Raw genomic sequence first — 23,324 nt, 5'->3', positions numbered from 1 at the left:
TACTAATTGTTCATCCTTCACATGTTTAAAGTCTTCTAGTGTGAATGGGCCTTAACAATTGTATCAAATGAATGAAACATGCTAAATATACAGTACAATTATATAAAAAATGTACTGTATCTGTGGTAAGAGATTATGCACTCTAACATATGCTCAAGTAATACTACATACATACTACAAATAAGGAGTGTATTATAATAATAATAATAATAATTATTATTATTATTATTATGGGGGTCATTGCGAGTTGATCGTAGCTGTGCTAAACTTAGCACAGCTACGATCATCTTCCCTGACATGCGGGGGGACACCCCGCATGTCAGTCCGCCCCCTCCCACAGAAGTGCAAAGGCATCGCTCAGCGGCGATGCCTTTGCACTTCAAGAGTAGCTCCCGACTAGTGAAGCTTCACGCCCCCCGTTCGGCCCAGCGATTGACAGGCAGAGGCGATCGCAGCCCTGCTACGGCCATCGGTCATCTGGCATTCGCCGGCGCACTACGGCAATGGCGCATGCGCAGTAGGGGCACGTTCGCTCGGCTGCGATAAAAAGCAGTGAGCGAACAGGTCAGAATGACCCCCTATGTCTTCTAATGCTTTTTTAGATGAACAAAGGCATACCTCCAAACTGTTAGCAGTAACAAAGAGGGACGACCGCCCGGAAAAAAGGGGGCATGGCCTCTGCAAAGGGGCGTGGCTTCATGGTAATGTTGCGTTCACGAGCCACGCCCCTTTACCATCACTATGGGGGCATGGCCTGCGCTCTCTTAGCTGCTGGCATGCCCCCAGTCCCTCTATTCACCGCTGCGCAACGAGTGACAGAGCCTCCCATCTGCCTCCACCGCAGGACACCTGGGAGGTATGACAAAGGGGAGGTAATAGCGTGCAGTATAATGTTGGTGACTAAGGGCAAAATATAAGTTTAGTGATTAAAGAAGAAAAATGCGTACAATTAAAACTATATAATATGTATATTATCAAATACTATAATGATGAAATGGTACAAGGTCATTTTGTGGGAATAATAGGAGTGATAAAAGAAAAGGCAGTTATTTGTCTGATATAAAGTGGGCGCAGGGCTCAAACAATTATTGCTGTTAAATAAGTGGAAAAGGATTATCTCACCCAGAGAAACAGAAATGCAGAGCCCATGCACTTATATGTATGGGTCTCTGCTGTCCCCAGTGGTGTTATAATGAGTGCAGGGTGTACGGCGCTCACAGGCCCTTGGTTGTCAGCAACAGCGCTGCACAAATCACAGGAAAAAAATGGCACAGCGGTCATTTTTCCGGTGATTTGTGCATGCACAGTAAAAAACTCACTGCCGAAATGGCTGGCATGCAATTTTCCCGGAGACTGGCACAGGTACCTATTTTGCATTCACTACTCACAGCACATTCAAAACTTACAGATGCCCCTTTGTGAATTCCAGGCTGCATACTTCATGTCCCTCTGTCATTTATCTGTATGGGGCCGGATGTAATGCTGCAAGATTCCGGCCGAACTTGTACGTTTTTCTAAAGTAGTAAACATTTACAAGACAAAACTAGGTTCGTTTTGCCTTGTAAATGATTGCCAATTTCAAAAACCGTACAAGTTTGGCCGGAGTCTCGGTGTGCCGGCCATCTCGCACTACATTACATCCAGCCCTATGTGTGATGCTGTTCAGGAGTTGCCAATTACTAAATATACATGATAATTATGATAAAGATTACTGGCCTCATTTGAGAACTTCTAAACATTAATAAAACCTGACATTAATGGACTATTTTTAAAACTTTGAAATTTATTTTTTCTCAGCCACGTATTTTTTTATACAAGTCATATTCTCTTTGACTACTATATTCATGGTCCCAACTTCTTTACTAGCAATCTTCGTAACAAACATTTTCCTTAGGAATTACTGTTTACCACATTATTTATCTGGGTCATATTAGATCCCAATACTGTATACTAAGTGTCATTGCGATGTTTTGGTTTTGAACAACTGTATAAGTTCTGCTTTTTAGTTGATAGAATTCTAAATAAAAGTTATGTTTTTCATAGAGATGAGCGGGTTCGGTTCCCTGAGAACCGAACCCTACCAGACTTCACTACTCGAGCCCAGATACGAGTCAGGCTCGAGTTTTTCCGCCTGACTCGGAAACCAGAACGGGGCAAAACGTTATCATCCTCCTGTCAGATTCTCGCAGGGTTTGGATTCCATATAAGGAGCCGTGCGTCACCGCCATTTTCACTCCGGCATTGGAGAGTGTAGCGAGAGGTCGTGTCTCCGACCTCAATGTCCTGCATCAGTACAGTGATAGTGTCTTTTGTTGCATCAGTCCAGTCACAGTGGTGGTGTCCTCTGCTGCCATATGTCCAGTGCTGCTGTATAAGTCCAGTCCAGTGGTGCTGTGTTGTGCTGCATCAGTTCAGTGGTGGTGTATTGTGTTCTCTCAGTCCAGTCACAGGGGTGTAGTATGGCTGACCGGCGGTCTCCTGACCGCCGGTCAGCATACCGACGCCGGGATCCCGGCAACATACCGACGCCGGGATCCCGCCGGGGAGGGGCGAGTGCAGCAAGCCCCTTGCGGGCTCGTTGCGCTCACCACGCTGCGGGCTCGGTGGCGACCTGCGGTCGCCACGGGTTCTATTCCCACTCTATGGGTGTCGTGGACACCCACGAGTGGAAATAGTCCCTGTTGGTCGGCATGCCGACCATCAGGATAGTGAGATGTCGGGATGCCGGAGGAGGTCATGTGACCGTCGGTCTCCCGACCGCCGGTCACATGAATACCACCCCAGTCACAGTGGTGGTGTCCTCTGCTGCCATATGTCCAGTGCTGCTGTATAAGTCCAGTCCATTGCAGTGGTGCTGTGTTGTCCTGCATCAGTCCTTTGGCATTATGAGGAGGGATCCCCCCCCCCTCCACAGACCCCACCCCCTTATCAGACCGCACCCCCATCAGGCCTGCTTTCATAAATATCCTGTGCTGGTTTTCCATCCCAATCCGCCCCTGTTTATATGTCATCCGTATGTTCAATTTTGTGGTGAGGGTCAAAATTTGCTTCTGTTTGTTCACATATTTTATGATTGACAGCCACAAGCACTGGTTTTACCTATTACATTGACCATAAATAATAATTTGAACTGGTCCTGGACCACCGATCCAAGGCACCCCTGCAAGAACCCTGAGGCACCCCAGGATGCCATGGCACACAGTTTTAGAACCATTGGGCTACATGGATTTTAAAGGTTTCTCGTGACCACTTACAGTATATGGACCCTTTTGTAAAGCACAATACAAGTAGATCTTACTAACTTTAGAGCTCATTTACATTTGAATGTAAGTCATTTTTATGACAAGCCTCTCAGTGCACGTCCACACTGATAGGTGTTACTTTCACATCTCCCTGTAATGCTTTTTCAAAAGTAGGCAAGTATGACCTAAGGATGACATATAAACAGGGGCGGATTGGGATGGAAAACCAGCCCAGGATATTTATGAAAGCAGGCCTGATGAGGGTGCGGTCTGATAAGGGGGTGGGGTCTGTTGAGGGGGGAGGGATCCATCCTCATAATGCCTGATTGTACGCAATTGCGGCCTTCCTTGCCTCTTTCTAAACAGTTGTATTTGAGACCAGGGGCAGGTTGGGAACTAAAAGTGTTCCTGTAAAAATTTTTGACGTGGCCCAACTTGGGCAGCACAAGAAGTATAACATACTGTACCTTGTAGCCATGGCAGCATCACTGGACAGCAGATTTGCTGTACTGCAGCAATGGAATAACAGAATGAATGGGGACAATGCAGAGTGTGGTGGGCTGCCTGTCATGTGAGGGGTGGGGCCACATGACAACACACAAAACAGGCCCCACAGGCACATCGGCCTACCAGGAATCTTCCTGGTGATCCCTTTGGACAATCCGCTCCTGTATATAAACACAATTTACTTAATTTAATATTTCTTTCTTAATTCCTCAAGAAGAAACTTTTGGACAATGGGTGCCATGAAAAAAATCTGATGCTCTAGGGCGCTGTGATTCAAAATGTTTGGGAATCACTGATGTAGCCATTAGGCGCATTCTGCCCTATGCAGACCAATGCAAGGAAGTGCCACTGATGATCCAATTTAAATGTATGTATCTCTGATTTCCTTTTTTAACCCCAAGAATGTAACAGCTAAATAATGGGGATAAGGTGCAATCAGGGAGATTGATGGACTATTCAGGGAGTCAGGGAGATTGCTACTATTTCAGGGAGTCTCCTGCAGAATGCGGGAGGGTAGGCAACTATGATATTGCTATGTACTGTATGTGTACTGTGTATGGGGATTACGTACTGTATGTCCACTATGTATGTGTATGGGAACTACATATATGTACTGGGTTTGGAACTATGTATATGTACTGTGTATGGGAACTATGTATATGTACTGTGTATGGGTACTATGTATATGTACTGTGTATGGGTACTATGTACAGTATATGTACTGTGTATGGGTACTATGTATATGTACTGTGTATGGGAACTATGTATTTGTACTGTGTATGGGAACTATGTATATGTACTGTGTATGGGAACTATGTACTATATGTGCACAGTTTATAAGAACTGTTTGTGCACTCTGCATGGAAACTGTTTTGTCTCATTAAAAGTGTGTAGGATGTTTCCTGACCTACACTAGTTCTTCTTAAATTCTATTTATTTTCTTTGTATGTGTTTTTTTGTTCAATTTTCTCTTGCACAAATGTTAATCTCATGTGTGCATGTAGTTATTTTTTTGCTAAAGAATAAAAGGGAGGAAAAGCACAAATGCAAGATAATGTTAAATGCATGCTTATTTGTTTCTATAATAGCTAATTTTGTCAAATGGTTCTTTGACTTTCTACCTATGGTTTAAATTGAATTAAATGGGTGTTTACCAGTACTTACACAAGCATAGTAGTTGAAGCATGCAAGTACAAGAGATTCTCATTTTATATCTGCAAAGAGCCAGAATAAGGCAATGAATTTTTATGAGTTGTAAGAAGAGTCAATCTACATATAAAAGGAAGCTAGTTTTTCCAATAAAGCGTCCGCTAAGCCCCTGACAATATGCGCGTTAATCGAAACATTTTCCCCATTGCTCAGTTGCCAGCAACTGGATGAAAATATCAGGGAAATAAGAAGACATACTTTGATGCTAGCCTGGTGCCACTGCATGCATCACATCACATGACTCCTGTACATGATCATCAAAAAATTGTATTTAGTATGTTAAATACTATTAAATAATGCATACATGCTTCAAATTGAATTAGAGAAGATACTGGGAGCTGGCCATCAAACATACACAATTAAGAGAATTATGCACTAAAAAAATGAAATGTTACTGTGCAGGAACTGTACATATCTAAAAAGATAAGATACCTTTGAAACTCAGTTACTGCATTGTGGGTTTTATTCATCTCAGTGGAATGTACAAAGTGGATACAAGCCCTGTTTTATCGGTCTCTACTTTCTGATCTTTCACTTTCACGACAGTTTGTTGCATTTATTCATTAGAAAGAAAAGGTTATTGCCTCATACTGTGTACTGTATATCCTACCTCTATTTAAGGGCCCCTAGGTGCTGTTACATAAATAGTTTATTTACTTATACTCTATTGTCCTTCTTGTATTAAGCCTTTACTCACAATTCCGACCATGGCAATTGATAACTAACAACCTCACTGGTTTTAGCGTGTCTTGTTTGTTTCCCTCCCCTGTTTTATTTATTTTCACTACCTTGTGTTACTTGTCCTTGTGGGTGGTTATCGTTGATACTATTCCTTTGTTCTCAATTTTAGTTGATCATACCTTTATGTTTCTTTTGTTGATTTAAGTTTTTTATTTGTCACAGTTCACCATTTCTTATCCGACTAAGGGGTATATGCAATTAGCGGCGAATCGCAGCAAATTATCGCTGTTTTTTAATTCGACACAATTCGACCATCCAATTTCGGCAAGTGGTTGCCGAAATTCACCATATTCAATGTAAAACGGATTCGACAGTCCCGCGGGCGAAAAACGTCCGATTTGCCGGATTTTGCCGCGATTTTAAAAAACGGGGAAAAACGGGAAAAACCGGAAAAAAAATGGCGTGGGGTCCCCCCTCCAAAGCATAACCAGCCTCGGGCTCTTCGAGCTGGTCCTGGTTCTAAAAATGCGGGGGGAAAAATTGACAGGGATCCTCCGTATTTTTAAAACCAGCACCGGGCTCTGCGCCTGGTGCTGGTGCAAAAAATACGGGGGACAAAAAGAGAAGGGGTCCCCCGTATTTTTTACACCAGCATCGGGCTCCACTAGCTGGACAGATAATGCCACAGCCGGGGGTCACTTTTATACAGCGCCCTGCGGCCGTGGCATTAAATATCCAACTAGTCACCCCTGGCTGGGGTACCCCGTGGGAGTGGGGACCCCTTCAATCAAGGGGTCCCCCCTAGCCACCCAAGGGCCAGGGGTGAAGCCCGAGGCTGTCCCCCCATCCAAGGGCTGCGGATGGGAGGCTGATAGCCTTGAGAAAATGTAAAGAATATTGTTTTTTCCTGTAGTACTACAAGTCCCAGCAAGCCTCCCCAGCAAGCTGGTACTTGGAGAACCACAAGTACCAGCATGTGGGAGAAAATGGGCCCGCTGGTACCTGTAGTTCTACTGGAAAAAAAATATCCAAATAAAAACAGGAGACACACACCTTGATAGTAAAACTTTATTACACAACTGCCGACACACACATACTTACTGATAAAGCTAAATATTTATCGTGTATATAACCCTTTATGAGGTCTAAGAACACTGTACGCTATCTACGTAAGAAGTACCGTAAGGGTACGCAAGTTGCGTATCGATCGCTTAGCCGTGATCGAGACGCTCAGGCGTCACGTTCACTCACGGCCAAGTGATCGCAGGCAGGCAGACTATTGGCTGTTGACTTGTCGTAATGATTCGCTATAGCGTAGCGGCGCTCGGGACCACGAGGAGATCACCAGCGATGCAGACGCTCACAATGTTAAACCTTTATATCTATACCTTTAGTAATGAAATACACAGCAAACCTTAATGTAGAGACAAAGTGTAAGTGCAACCTTGTGTAACCTGATTAACTACAAAGCTGCTTGAGCGTCACCGATGCTCAGGGAATACTTAACACTATAAAGAATACACAGATACCTGGGCTTAGGGTCCGAAACCTATTATGTGTATTATGACTATTATACTTGCAAAAGGAATCACAGTACAAAGCATACACTACAATATAACATAAACCAACTAACCAGATAACTACACAGGAAATACAATACCATACAATTCAAGTCTAATCAAGGGAAAATACGAGAGAAAGAGAAGAGAGGGAGAGAGAGAAATGGCTCACAGTAAGACAATATGATTACGGAGAGAACTTACGCACAAGGGGAACGATCGCATGCGCCTCGATATCCAGCTCCCGATTATCAGCAATGAGAACCGTTGAAGAGAGTGAAGTTGGATATGGTCGGCCCGCTATTTATGCCCCACACACAATACAATTCAATGGTCCCTACAATCTCATTGTTCATTGGACACAGGAATTCGGCTTCGCATTATAACAAAAGGTCATAGGTTGATTCATACAGGTGGGCTGTGACTATTTCCAACTGCTCAGGTGGGAGGGAAACTGGGTTTCCCGCCGCATGGGTAATAAAGTGCAAATAAAGTAAATGTTCATAAACTTCTTATGTCCATAACTATTCGCACGAGCGATTGATCTGCTTCAAACCAACACCGGAATATTTCTAATTAAATATTCTTCCGATGGATACTAAACACCACTGTATTACTCCTATCTGACCCTTCGTATCAAACAAAGAGGGATTCCTCTGTTCATAAACATTCTATATTAACCAAACTTTCAGAATCTATCAAAGGGACCATGATCTACAAAATACATTATTAGTGAAAATATGTAATGATTGAGTCGCACGCTATGATCGCATAAACTCTACCGTAAATACGCATACCATGCGCCTGCGGGTGCCCGCGACTGTGAGTATGCGCACGTACGGGAGAGCGTACGCATGCGCAGCACGGACCTGTGTGAGGTGCAAATATGGTAGTGTGCATAGAGATATTTTTCTGACTTTGACATTACCTATGTTGACCCGCCGACTGCCACAGTCTCCGACGATCCTGGGTACCTGTGAAAAAAATTAGACTCGCCTCAATCCAGTGTCCGGGAGATAATCCACGTACTTGTTAAAAAAAGAAAACGAACACCCGTACCAGCGGACTGAAAGGGGTCCCATGTTTACACATCAGACCCCTTTCCCCGAATGTGCCGGGACCCCACGTGACTCCTTTCACTGAGGTCCCTTCAGCCAATCAGGAAGCGCTACTTCCGTGGCGCTCACCTGATTGGCTGTGCGCGTGTGACCTCAGACAGCGCATTACACAGCTCCCTCCATTACTTTCAATGGTGGGAACTTTGCCGTCAGCGGCGGGGTTACCCGCGGTCAGCCGCTGACCGCGGGTGACCCCACCACTAACCGCAAAGTTCCCACCATTGAATATAATGGAGAGGCTTTGCGATGCGCTGTCTGAGCTCAGACGCACACAGAGCCAATCAGCAGAGTGCAAGGACGTTGCACTCGCTGATTGGCTGAAGAGACACTTCTGTGACAGCTGTCACGTGGTGTCTGCATTCGTGGAAAGGGGTCTCATGTGTCAACATGGGACCCCTTTCAGTCCGCTGGTATGGGTGTTCGTTTTGTTGTTTTGACAAGTACGTGGATTTATCTCTGGACCCTGGATTGAGGTGAGTATAATTATCTTTTATTTTCAGGTACCCGTGGATTCTACTTGGAGAAGAGGACCGACTGCTTCATGTCAACATAGGTAAGTATGTGTGTGTCGGCAGTGTGTAATAAAGTTGTACTTGTCACGGTGTGTGTCTCCTGTTTTTATTTGGGTATCTTTTTCCCAGTAGTACTACAGGTACCAGCGGGCCCATTTTTCGCCCGCATGCTGGTACTTGTGGTTCTCCAAGTACCAGCTTGCGGGGGAGGCTTGCTGGGACTTGTAGTACTACTGGAAAAAACAATATTCTTTCAATTTTGACAAGGCTATCAGCCCCCCATCCGCAGCCCTTGGATGGGGGGGACAGTCTCAGGCTTCACCCCTGGCCCTTGGGTGGCTGGGGGGGGACCCCTTGATTGAAGGGGTCCCCACTCCCCCTGGGTACCCCAGCCAGGGGTGACTAGTTGGATATTTAATGCCACGGCTGTGGCATTATCTGTCCAGCTAGTGGAGCCCGATGCTGGTGTAAAAAATACGGGGGACCCCTATTCTTTTTGTCCCCCGTATTTTTTGCACCAGCACCAGGCGCAGAGCCCGGTGCTGGTTTTAAAAATACGGGTGATCCCCTGTCAATTTTTCCCCCGCATTTTTAGAACCAGGACCAGCTCGAAGAGCCCGAGGCTGGTTATGCTTTGGAGGGGGGACCCCACGCCATTTTTTTTCTGAATTTTACCATTCCATCTAAAAAAATATATATATATATATATTATTTTAAAAAATATATAAATAATACTTGTGCCTCCAAAAAAGACAAACCAAGTACCTAATCCCTTCTAATATAAATAGATATGCTATTATCAATAAAAAAAAACACAAACAAAACATGTTTTAATTTTTTTTTTATTAGTTTCACCCACCAAAGTGTGGCGGATTGAAAAAGTCGAATTTACTGTCTAAAAGCACTGTTGTCGAATTTCCAAACTTCAATTGAATATACTTTGGTCGAATTGCAGCACTTGTATCATTGCAGAAAAGTAGAATTTGACAAAAGTCGAATTTCAAAAAGTCGAATTTTGAAAGTCCGTTTTTTTGACGGAAAGTACTGAATTGCATTGACGATTTTTTCTTTTTGGCGAAAAAGTCCCGAAATTCGACAATTTCGGGAATTCGACCGCAATTATATACCCCTAAAGCTGTATACGTACCTGACCGACAGGTTGGCAGACCCGCAAGTGATCCAGGTATCTATGCACATTTACTGATTGGCTACACAATGTGTTGGTCAGGACACCCAGCTGGGCGGGCATTTAAACTTGCCCACCCAGCTGTGACCTCAGTACCTGCAGCAAGTGTATGGGCAGGCTCGGACTGGCCCACAGGGGTACAGAGGAAATCACCGGTAGGCCCCACTGCCTGAGGGGCCCTCCTCCACTAGGGATCAGGTTCTAGACTGTGTACTGCAATTATATATTATACATATGTTACATTATACTGCACAGGATTATGACGTATTCTCTACAGTACATTGCTGTCATTAATCTGGCACATTTTCATGCATGCACTAATTACTATATAAATTATTAAGTCCAGGCGAGGTACTCTATAATGGTTAGCCAAACCTCTGTGGTGGCTGGCCACACCCCCTTTGGAGACTGGTCACACCTCTAATCATGGGCCCCTACCACTGCATACCACCGGTGGGCCCTTCATGCTCCAGTCCAATACTGTGTACGAGTGGTCAGTGGATCACCCATACACATAGCCAGATGCGCCGGTATATCTGAATATATATCGGCCATCAGCTGTGCTGCACAGCCGACACAATATATCTGTGAAAAACTTCGTTCACAGACATAACGGGGGTACACACTGCTGACGGGTTTGAGATATATCACCTAGTGCAGAGGTTCTCAAACTCGGTCCTCGGGGGCACACACAGTGCATGTTTTGAAGGTCTCCTCACAGAATCGCAAGTGAAATAATTAGCTCCACCTGTGGACCTTTTAAAATGTGTCAGTGAGTAATTAATACACCTGTGCACCTGCTGGGTTACCTGCAAAACATGCACTGTGTGTGCCCCCGAGGACCGAGTTTGAGAACCTCTGACCTAGTGTATACCCAGTTTTAGCTGTTTGCATATTTTACAGTAGCTCTGTTTGTAGGCCTTGTCAAAACTCCTCTTTTTTTCGATACCATTCCCTACAACTGCCTCCAAACCATCTACTATATGTCTTTAAATCACAGTTTGTGAAGTTCATGTTTAAAATATAACTCACTCTTTAATATTTCAAAGAGGCGATAATTCCCTTATCGTTTATGGTTTTATTACTTTATTTGGGATGTTTCATGATTTCTACTTGACTTAGGTTGTTTTATGCTATTATGCCACATCTACTAGATAGATAATTTAGATTTAAGTATGATAGCTATATCTCTACTATGTACATAGGGCCGGCGCTTCCATTAGCAAATGCCTAAGGGCGTCAGGACCTGCGGGAACGACCTACTTTGGCTGTCTGGATAAGGTGGCATGGTCCACAGACACCCACAGCACTGCTCACTTAGTAGCTGGGCGGGTGACCACTATCTACTGTAGGAAACCAGGGACTAGTCTCATATGAGGGAGACTGCAAAAGTTCCTATCATCCACATGTGGACGCACAATGGATGCAGTCACACTGGAGTGGGCATCTTGCTGAATGACGGGACCGGGGCTCTGCTCATAACCTCCTAGTTCCAGGCATAGAAGCAAAGGATACAGAGAAAACAATGCTATACAAGTCCTGCATTACAATAATAAATTCCATAATTACTATAGACTTAGGAGCACAAAATTATAATACACTTTTTAATCAATAAAAAGTACATACATATATATATAGAAAAACAACAATTGTCACAGCGTACTGTCAATTTATCACATGCAATTAATTTCCACAGTGCATCTCAAATATCAGTTTAGTTCTATAGACCGATGTGAATGGGAAAATAGTCTCTGTAAAGCGCTGCGGAATATGTGTGCGCTATATAAATAACTGGTAATAAATAAACAAATAATAGTAGGATTATGAGTTTGTCCACCACTGAAATCTACAGCTCCGCGCTATATTCCACCTCCAATGTAAATTGTCCCCATAAGCATGGGATAGATATACCGTCAGTGTCCTGATCCAGTTCTTAAAAACGTAGATCGTCCAGATTGTGAGTGTATCACTTTTCCAAGTGTGAGCAACGCTGATACTCACAGTTCAAACTAGCTTGTGATTGTGTTGTGATTGCGGCGGTTAGCTTTAGTCAGGTAAGAAAGCTCACATTGGCTGTGGTGTGTAGCGCACCACCGGTCACTCGCTGTAAGCGGAATCACAAGTGCTGATGTCCGGACGATGCAGTTGTTAAGGAGGGAGGGCGCGGTCTAGGTGGACGCACAGTTCAGGTGAGATACAGTCGTGTATATTTTAGAGATGACAGAATCGCTGTGTAGATGACCTTGACGCTTTTTCCCACCGTTATATTATAGCGGTTTCCTCAGAAGGTATGCAGGCAGCACTAGTAGTCCAGGTATATATCCCCTGAGTCCACCAATAGGGGGTAATACTCAATTAGGTATAACAGGCAGGGCCGCCACCAAGGGGGTGCCCTGTGTACACTTGTCCCGGGCCTGGCCACTCCGACAGAGTGGAGGGCCCGGGCTGCTCAAACAGCCAGCCGTGGCTATTCCCGGCGGCGGCTGCCGCCAGTGAGACTGACCGCAGCTGGCTGCTACAGTTAAACTACAAATCGACGCGGGCTGCTCCCCTCCGCCACCCGCTGCCGCCGCCACCACAGATCCGCGCCGCCGGTCAGTCACACTCACTCAGCAAGCAGCAGCTTGCTGTGTTAATAAAGTTTTGTTCATCCTGATGCGGCGCGGCATGACGTCATGACGTCACACTGCGTCAGTGAAGACTAGAGGAGCCGCAATGAGCTAGGGACAGCAGGAGGCCAGGAGGAGCAGACAGCGTGGCACTGTGGCAGAGAGGACTGTCAGTCAGGACCGATTTGGGAAGGTAAAGGTAAGTATAAACAATGCGCAAATTGACAACCACTTGCCTAGAAATTAATGGTGTCTGTATATCAACATAATTATGTGAATGGAGATATAAATATATATCAAGGGAGCGCTATAGTAAAATAAAAAATTATTAATTAGACCTTATACATATATCGAATTAGAAACGAATTAATATCAAATTAAAAACAATATATAAACACATATAACATACAAACAGATTCAGTAATCGTAGTATTACTGCTGATATTAACATCACTAAGTACAGCGTGACATAGTGATGATCTGTGCTTTATGGTATCCTTTATATATGTGTGGGGGGGCTGCCTATTTTGTCAGTCCTGGGCCCCAGAATTTCTGGTGGCAGCCCTGATAACAGGTGCTACTAATCACAGGTATTTAGTAATGGAACATACTAGTGTAACCCCATATAGGGGTTATATAATAGAGTTTACACACAAATATGTTGTAAACTATACCTTTGTGAGGTAAAAGAGTAATGTAACCCTGGTACAGAGTTAAAATGTCGTGTATACGGACAAGTGCACCCCTGAATATGGGGTTAACCTAAAATATATTACTAATGTCAAAAGAGAAAAAAAATCATGTATGTACACCAGCTATATGTATTTTTATATATGCTAAAAGGCATTATATATATACACTTATTAATGTACACATTAGAAATGAGACTGGAACATTTATAGTACTGTGACCATATGCATCCTAGTGACTCAAGGAAGCTTAGTGATATTTACTGATGCTGGAGGAATTCTCACTATTCTTCTAAATACTTTGGAGCCATAGGGAACTTGGTCTCTGTCACATCTAAATCATCTTACCAGCATATCTAGTGACTGGAGCTTTACCTTAACTTTATACATATATATATGCATATATATATTCACATAATGTATATGAACCAGTTTATAACTGATAACATTTCTGAGCTCAGTGGAAAGAGTTATAGTGAATTAATAAGTGAAATCTGTAAAGCTGTGTTACGTGAACCAATTGTTATGAAATGTGGTGTGTATTGGTTACCCGTTATGTATGATTCTTTTATGTATCCACCTAACCTTGAACTTTATGCTATAAAGTTGCTACTGGCTTAAGGTGGAGTAATAAACATTACAATCTGGTGATCAGGAATGCGGTTTGGTGTACGTGAGTGGCTGTACAGTCTGGGACCCATACCACATCCTACCTTAGGGCAGGGGGTATATATATACAACACTGGAAAGGGTTTTTTAGAGTAGGCCCATAATACTTACAAATACTTGGGTGGAGGCCCTGTTAAATGTATCCCCTTAATGGGAGGTTAATGGTGGGTACCCTTTAGACAACAAGGTAATAGGTAACCTATAGTCCCTTTATAGGTTAAAGGGAGGTTACACTAGTATCAAAAGTCATACATATACTGTATAAGTTTGATAATCGACTGATCAGCAAAACATGACAAAGGTAAATAATCAATAGTCACATAAACATTTAAATTAAAACGATTTACATCCACTAATTAAAAGAAGCTATGGCATCGCTATAGGGACATAAGTATCTATACATATATGAGACAAGTGGAGCAATGCTAAATATTCCTGCATCTCTCAAATGGCCCAGTGGTTAGAGCTCTGGGATATTTCACTCAGAGTCCCTAGTTTGAACCCTACTCTGGCCACTTAATTATTTAATTTGTTTATTTTATTTTGTACAAATCAAGTACTACATTAGTACCTTCCAAAGTTATTGTACTATAATAATAATATTAATATTAATAACAATATTAATATTAAAGGTGACCAGAAAACATTTCAAACATTCAAAATTTCCTCTGATATATCATTTGAGTTATAAGTTGTTCATAAAATGGAAACCAACACCACCTATTCTCAGTACAATTGTAGTGATCATTATAAATTATAGATACTAATTGATAAGCTGAAATAGCAATTACTCACGATACAGTTGTAGTGATAATTATGGACAACACTTAGTATGCAAATACTGATTGAAAGGCTGAAGTATCCTTATAAATAAATATACAGACAGTACGTGTTAAATATTCCTAGATCAGCACAGTAATCATCAGTGGCCCAATGGCCAAATGGTTAGAGCCATGGTTTACAGTGCTCAGGGTCACTGGTTCAAGAGTCACTTCATAAACTTTTCTATATAAGTTATATTATAAATATTCCAATATAGTTGTTTTTAGTATGAGAGTCTAAGGGGGGAATTCAAATGTTTGAAAAGTGGCTTGGCTGTCTGTGTTTTACTGTCTTGTAGATAGGAAAAAACAGACACCCAACTGACTTATCAAACAATTGAATACCCCCCTAAAGTTGTTATATTCTTGCTACACACAGGCATCTAACATATACCTGACACAAGAGTTACACCAATGTTATATTTTTGTACAGTATGTTGTTATAATGCAATTATTATCAAAATATTTCCAACAAAGATAATGAGAATTGCATCCTGCATGGATGGAAAATAAATCAATTACACCAGTAACTGTAAATGACAAAATACAATGGAAGTAGTAGCAAGGTGTTAAAAAATGTTCATGCTGTGCATTATCAATGGTGTGGTCATCATTTTGACAGTCACCAGGTCGACATTAAAATGTCGACAAGGTCAAACTGCTGATGTGCAGCATGTCAGCATGTGCAGCATCTCGACAGTGACCATGTCACATTCACCATATCTACCAGGATGATATGTCGACACGATGAACTGTCAACAACCAGTTTCTGGTGGTCTAGTAGCTTCTTACCTTCTCCCTGTGATAGAGGGGACTCCAGTATCTTCTACTGAGGCCCTGTGGCCATGTGATAGTCACTTTCAGCATGGACCTGCCTGTGATGCTGCCATCAGTTTGAGCATGTCGACCTGGCGCCTGTTGACTGGTTGAATCATGTTGACATTCTGATGTCAACACTGGTGCCGACCGTCTGAATGTTGACATGGTAGCTGTAAACCATTTGACTGGATACTGTAACCATGATATTGACATTGTGGTTTTGACCTTTTAACGTTGAAGTTTTTACTGTCAACATGGTATGGGGCAGCATGGGTGTCACACCCGCATCTCTGCACCCTCGCCCGGGCACTGGACATCACATGCAACATCTGCAAATTCTCAACAGTGGGCTGTCTTTTGTTCTTTCTCTGGTAATGCCAACCCCCCCCCCCCCCACCTTCCCCCATACAGCACACATTCTCCACGCACAAAGACACACGTATATTCTGCTGTATATCTGTGTAGTTTGGTATTGTGAGGCATCTGTAGTCTAGCATAATAAACTACATAGCTAAATAGGTGGATGTAATTCTATAAAAAAGAACCTTCCCCATTACACATATTTGGCCGTGTCATTCATTGAGACACAGGTGCAGCCAGGCTTTGTGCAATACCGATCAAGCACCCATCCCAACTGCACCCATGCATTAGGAGGAGAATGCTTCTATATGAGGTACTACTGTGTGGAGTAACATGAATAAGGGGTTCTGCTGTCTGGCATAACGTGAGTAAGGGGACTTCTGTGAGGCATAACATGAATAAGGGGTACTACTGTGTTGCATAATATGAATAAGGGGTACTACTGTATGATAACATGATTACATACTGTGTGATGTAACGTGAATAAGGGAACTTCTATGTGGCGTAACATGAATAAGGTAATTACTGAATGAATAAGGGGAACTACTGTGTGACATAATGTGAGTAAGAGGACTACTGTTGGATGTATTGGGAATAACAGACATTACTGTGTGGTGTAATTTGAGTAAGGGGCACTACTATTCTGTGTAATGTGAATAATGGACACTGCTGTGTGGTGTAATGTAAGTAAGGGGCACTACTATAAATATAGAAAGCTTGGAACTCCACGGGGCGCTACTTAAATACCATCAGAAAAAAACTTACACAGTGTAATCACATAGAATTTCAGATTTTTCACAGCTGTCTCAATTTGGAATTTCAGATCTGACAGCTGTCTTGATTTAAGAACAGAGCTAAAAAACATAGAATGTACAGAACATAGTGCAATACTGTTTAAAAAATCGATGGGTGTTTAAGTTGTATCGGTCCCACTCACATAAGGATGTAATTTATATCGCATGTAAACAATCACAGGATATGAAGGATGGCTTTCACTTTATAATGGAATCTTCCTCCTCAATACACTTTGAATAAGAAATGATAATAATAGTGCAACACCGTCTTTTTTATAAAGACAAGTAATTTAATATAAAATGCACTCACAAAACATCTAATTAAAAACAGCAAAAAGTGTTGAAGACATCCACATGGTTTGGACTGCTAGCCCCGGGTATAATCACCACAAAGTCCCAGTGTTCCAGCGTCTTCACCGGCTCAGGGTAGCAGTTCCTCTCCACAAATGTTCGTCTGGCACGTCTACCTGCTTGAGCGCTTTCGGACTTACGTCCTTCTTCAGAAGCACTACTATGCTGTGTAATGTGAATAACGGACACTACTGTGTGTTGTAATGTGAGTAAGGGGCACTGCTATTCTATGTAATCTGAATAACGGACACTACTGTGTGGTGTAATGTGAATTAGAGGCACTACTGTGCGGCATTATTTTAATTGGTACTAATGTGTGGCCATGCCCTGTCCTCATGAGGCCACACCCCTTTATTTTTGGCGCAGCACCGTCCCTATTTAGAATATAAATAAGGGGGGTGTGCCAGTCCCTTTCTTTGCTGGGGGCGCTCGGACCCCTAGACACACCCGTGCCAGGTCGTATTTGTCTACTTTCCCAGGAGGTATGGTAAACTCACAAATTTTGTGAAGAACTCCAGACTCCTGTGAGAGAATTTCACTGCTCTCACAGGAGTCTGGGGTTCTTCAGAAAATTTGTGAGTTTACCATACCTCCTGGTAAAGTAGACAAGGACGACCTAATCATCTAGTCATGTTATGTTCTGCTTAATAATATTGTCTATTTCTGGAATTAAAAGTGCTTTCTGTTGAGCTAAACATCCACACAATATAACTGATAGAAATAAGTAAAAATCACAACAGAGTTTAGAAAAAGCTGGGTTTTATGGTAAATGGCTTCACAGAAGTGTAACTTTCTGGCAATATAAGCTGCCTCACTATTCTGCCATTTTGCTCTTTATTTGTACATTTCAAAGACTATTGTTTATTATTTTTGCTGTGTGGTATTGTTTCATCTCTTGTTACTTACAGCACATTGGAAATTGCTAACCTGGCTCAATCTGTAATATTAAAGCGGCAAAAGCATTCCTTTTGTCATAGTTTCTACACTGTTGTCATGGTATCAGCTGGCAGGATTTCGGAAACCTGAGTAAGATCTATTAGTCGGACATGTCACAAACCATCCTAAATATGACTGTTCTGGCTTGGTATACAGTATGTTCCCACAATTTCACATTCTCATGTATGTTCTGCACTCAGAAGTGGGCTAACAGGGAAGACAGTCTATTTTCCCCCTGGGCCAATTATATTGTTACAGTGACGGCTACATTGGGAATGCAGGAGGCTGCAACTCTAATAGCTGTGCAACTGCTGTTTCCCCTTTCCCTGGAACATGAGTACAGTGCAGGACATGTGTGGACATTGTTATTTATGGCTATTTACGTGTTTGTTATTTACAGTTATTTGCCTATTTGTCTACTACTTAAAAAAAAAAAAAAATGCACCAAAACTTTTGGGAGCCAGTTCCATGTTTCCACTGCTTCACGTGAGACGCAAATCTACTGTATTGCTTTGCTGTATCTTCAGACACATTGTCAGTCATACAGTATTTCAGATTTGCAGTATGTCAAACTCATCACTTTGCTACATCTGCAGAACTGGCGCTGGGCACTTGTTAACAGGTGCAACACAGTCTCACTGCACCACATGGTGCACCATGTATTTTATTGCTATGCAAACTGAGGGGTGAGGGGAGCACATCTGGCATCTCTGTGCTGTTGGCCCTTCTCCTTCCACTACTTATCTGTGACTTTATAAGGTTGTGTCTGTGTTCCCTTCATGATCAGGACCAGGAAGTGACAGCACGAGAGGGCAGTAGATAACGTCCGCCCTTACAGCACCTAAATGTTTTATCCATTCTTCGTTCATTTGAGGTTATTTAGTTTTATCCCTGCACCATTTGACCCTCGCGGGCTCGATTTGCTCGCCACGCTTCGGGTTCGGTGTCTCACTCCGCTCCGCTTCACTCGCCACTGGTTGCTATAACAAATAGTTTGTGACATGCACCCAGGGGCTTACGGGAAAGGTCCTCTTCACGAAGGGTAACTAGACGCTACCGACTTTATAATAGTATCCATTCTGCTCCTCCCACACAATCACACCAATGGATGGGTCACTGTCTACTGCAAGACCAGATAGCTCCTGAAATGCTCTGATCTACTTTGATTACTACAAACCTATGGCAAACAAAAACACGCTTTAATGAAAAAAGAAGCATTTACTGTAACTTGCCTTTGTTGGTTACATGACAAATAAAGTCCACACGGTGAGATCCTTGCTATGCCCGATTTTGAACTCCCCCAGAGCCCAGATAGCACAGATAGTACAGATTTTGACTATCTGTGCTTGAGATTTTGTCTATGTACGATTTTGACTAAGTGCCAATTTTGACTCTACTTTATACTAGATAGTACACTAGATAGTCAAGATTGACTTGCCTGCACAGTCTATCTAGCCTTACGATACCGACCCCACGGGAGCGTGCATCGGGATCGAATCTGTATCGCAAGCTGCCTAACACCTTGAGATATGCACTAACTTTTCATAAGATTTTGACTATATAGTCAAAATCTTACAGATTTATCTCACCATGTTTACACACCTCAATGGTGTGTACACACGGTAAGATTTTTTCTTACGATTTTGACTATATAGTCAAAATCGTGAGAAAAGTTACTGAAGATCACAAGGTGAAAGTCACCTTGCGATCCCGATTCGATGCCGATGCGCGGTCCCACGTGGTCGGCATCGCAATAATAGATAGACTGTGCAGGCAAGTCAATTTTGACTATCTCTGTAGAAGAGATAGTCAAAATTGACACTTAGCCAAAATCGCACATAGTCAGTATCGCAAGCACATACTGAGTGTGCTTGCGATACTGACTATGTGCCGATCTAGCCCCTGTCACATAGTGAGAATCGGGCATAGCCCGAATCTCACCGTGTGTATGGGCCTTTAGACTAAGCTAGAGCTAAATAAAAAAACAACAAACAAAAAAATAAAAAAAAATGGGGAAACAAATGACGCAACAGAGCGCCAGCCACAATAGGCAGCGCTACTGTACACAGAGAATACGTAATCATTCACATCTGCCCCTGTCTGCACCCAGAGCAATCCCATGCAAACTCTACACAATTAGGGTTATTGTAGGTACTGAGCCCATGGAGGCCATGGCCCAAGTGTGAGGCAGCAGTGCTAACCACTGTGCCACCATACAGCCTATAAAGTAGACATTTTCTCCAACTTGTCCTGCTAATTTATACTGAAGAGAAACGGTACTTCACAGGGAAACCGGGACCTGTTTTACAATGTGTTACAAGGAACACATCTTTTCAAGGAAACTAATAATAAAAAAAAACAGATCAAAGTCTATAAAAGCTATAAGTACCTAGTTACAGTATCTAGTTATTAAACTTTTGGATTCAGAATCCATGCAGAAACTACTATTTCTGCATGATTATTGGAAGTAATAGCATGGGCAGCATCAATGAAAGAGGTATAGGCCCTCATTCCGAGTTGATCGCTCGCTAGCTGCTTTTAGCAGCAGTGCAAACGCTAAGCCGCCACCCTCTGGGAGTGTATCTTAGCTTAGCAGAAGTGCGAACGAAAGGATCGCAGAACTGCTCCAAAAATAGATTGTGCATTTTCTGAGCAGCTCGAAACTTACTCCTAGCTAGCGATGACTTCAGACTGTTCAGTTCCTGTTTTGACGTCACAAACGCGCCCTGCGTTCGGCCAGCCACTCCCCCGTTTCCCCAGCCACTCCTGTGTTTTTATCGGGCACGCCTGCGTTTTTACACACACTCCCCGAAAACGGTCAGTTTCCGCCCAGAAACACCCACTTCCTGTCAATCACTCAACGATCAGCAGTGCGAGTGAAAAGCGTCGCTAGACCTTGTGTGAAACAGCATAGTTTTGTGTGAAAGTACGTCGCGCGTGCGCACTGCGCCCCATTCGCATGCTCAGAAATGCTGCATTTTCACCTAATCGCCGCGCTGCGACCGAAAGCAGCTAGCGATCAACTCGGAATGAGGGCCATTGTTCTGTAGATAGCTCCTGCATTAATGAAGATCCAATAGAATGTTGCTTTTCCCATACATCTTAATGGGAACAGTCGTGTGTAGTCCTAGTAACTAAGCACAGATAGGCTTAGCTTTTCACAGTTTGGCTCCAGCAGCTAACACCATCTTCGGAAAGTTACAGAACCACTGTTCTGGCTGGTGGTATTTGTTAAATTGCTCTGAAATGCAATCTATTATAGCCACGAATATGGGTGATGACAAATTAAGCTTACCAGGGGAAACTGTTGGACCCCATAGCGATGTACAGTTGCTTATACAAGTTATGGTGGCCCGAGAAGTTATGGTGGCCCGCAAACAGGGCTAGATTAGCAATAGAGCGGATGGGACTTCCGCTCCAGGCCTACATATTAAAAATCGCCCCGTCATCATAACAGCATGATGATTACCAAACACCCATGCGCCCAAACAGTTTGCCATAAAATATTACAATTGTATTTCTATTTTCCATACTTTCCATACAAATGCAATGTTTCTACTTCTACGTATTTAGGGAGCCATGTACCCACCCAGAACCACTGGCTACACCCATACAGCACTGGCCACACCCACACATCACTGGCCAAACCCACACAGAACTGGCCACATTTCCTCTGCTTCTAACAATAGGCCCTTTATCCTTTTTAGACCCAGGTCCACATGGCCCATAACCTGGCCCTGACAACAAAATTGTACTTCCTAACTCACTGCGAGTTCTGGCAGCAAACACCAATACAACATTGTTCCAGTTCAGGATGAATAGCAGCTGTTTCATGATCCCTAATAGAGACACTTATGTACTGTAAATGCTGATGGGCAATGTAACTATGCATGTATTAATACATTAATCTAGTTCATGCGTGTTTAAAGAGATGGCCTGAGGAGTTGGAGGTATAGCTCATCACACTTTTGACCTCCTTCCAGTAGGAAGGAGCAGGGACTAATGACAGATGGCTACAAAAATCTAATTGCGCCATTCATGACAAATACAACTATTATATAAAACATGCAGAAACTACTGTTCACTTTATTGAATAGGCCCCTTGATATTAATAGTGAAAAATGTACTCTGACCTTTTTGTGTTCGTGTCTTGTTGTTTTTTTGTTTGTTTGCTTTGTTGTTTTCCTGAGAGAGGAGTTGTGTGCTTTTTCTTAACCTTTTTTTTTCAAGTCTTAACAATAGCCATAAATCTGTCCTATGCATTATTGAATTCTTATACTGTACGGGTCCTGGGAGACTATTCCATGGATCTGTCACCCTCTTTGTAAAAATGTTTCTTAATCTTATCGTTCTCTCTCTCTCTCTCTCTCTCTCTCTCTTTCCCTCTAATTTCATGTTACTCCTTTTTTAGAAATCGCATCATTCTGTAAGAATGCTGCCTTCTTGAGCTCGGTGCCTCCTCTCCTGTAAATTGTATGTTTCCTGCTCTTCAGATGTGCTTTTGGCTTTTCCCACTGCTGGACCACATTGCTTACTTACCTTCTTTCCATATGAAGCTGTAAGCACAGGGTCCTTCCTCTATTAGTGTTGACATTCCAGTATTCATTCTGCTTGTGTCCCATATCTAATACAATTGCATGAAATGTAATTAGTCCATACAAATCATTTTATTTCTCAGTTCCCTGTAATGCACTTGCCAAGAAGGACCAATTACTTGTTATGGTAAATTGTCAAATGTAGGCATAAGTAAGGGATGTAGTCAAAATGGCAGTAGATGCATTGTCAACATTCATAATGTCAACACCACAGTGTCTACAATTATGTTGACATTGTTAAAATGTCAACAGGCAATATATCAGTATGCTCAGAATGTCAACATTAGGGTAAGGCTGCGGGCAGGAGGCTTAGGGTTAGGTTTAGGGTGGAGGCTAGGGAAACGTTGTGAGGGGTAGAAGAGGTTAGGTTGTGACAGGGGAGTTTGGGGTGGCACTGTAGGGAGGTTTAGGGGTAGGTTTTGGGTGGAGGCTAGGGAAATGTTGTGAGGGGAAGAAGAGGTTAGGTTGTGACAGGGGCGTTTGGGGTGGCATTATAGGGAGGGTTAGGGTAGGTTTTGGGTGGAGGATAGTGGCAGGGGAGTTTGGGCTGGCACTATAGGGATGGTTAGGGGAAGAGATTATGGTAGGGAATAAATATTTACCGGAACACCAGCTTTGACCTGAAAGTCACAGTCACAGGACTACTGGGCAGTGTCACAGACTTTGC

The 23,324-nt window shown here is 42.9% G+C and overlaps 1 protein-coding gene across 7 annotated transcripts in view; it reads left to right on the top strand.

Annotated features, from left to right (window-relative positions):
- EDIL3 (EGF like repeats and discoidin domains 3) overlaps positions 1–23,324 on the top strand; it is a 1,054,167-nt gene that overhangs the window by 916,478 nt on the left and 114,365 nt on the right. The gene's annotated exons all lie outside the window — the stretch shown is intronic.

This window comes from Pseudophryne corroboree, chromosome 1, assembly GCF_028390025.1.
Source record: "Pseudophryne corroboree isolate aPseCor3 chromosome 1, aPseCor3.hap2, whole genome shotgun sequence".
Classification (NCBI taxonomy): domain Eukaryota; kingdom Metazoa; phylum Chordata; class Amphibia; order Anura; family Myobatrachidae; genus Pseudophryne; species Pseudophryne corroboree.
This window is presented reverse-complemented; position numbering and strand designations above follow the sequence as displayed.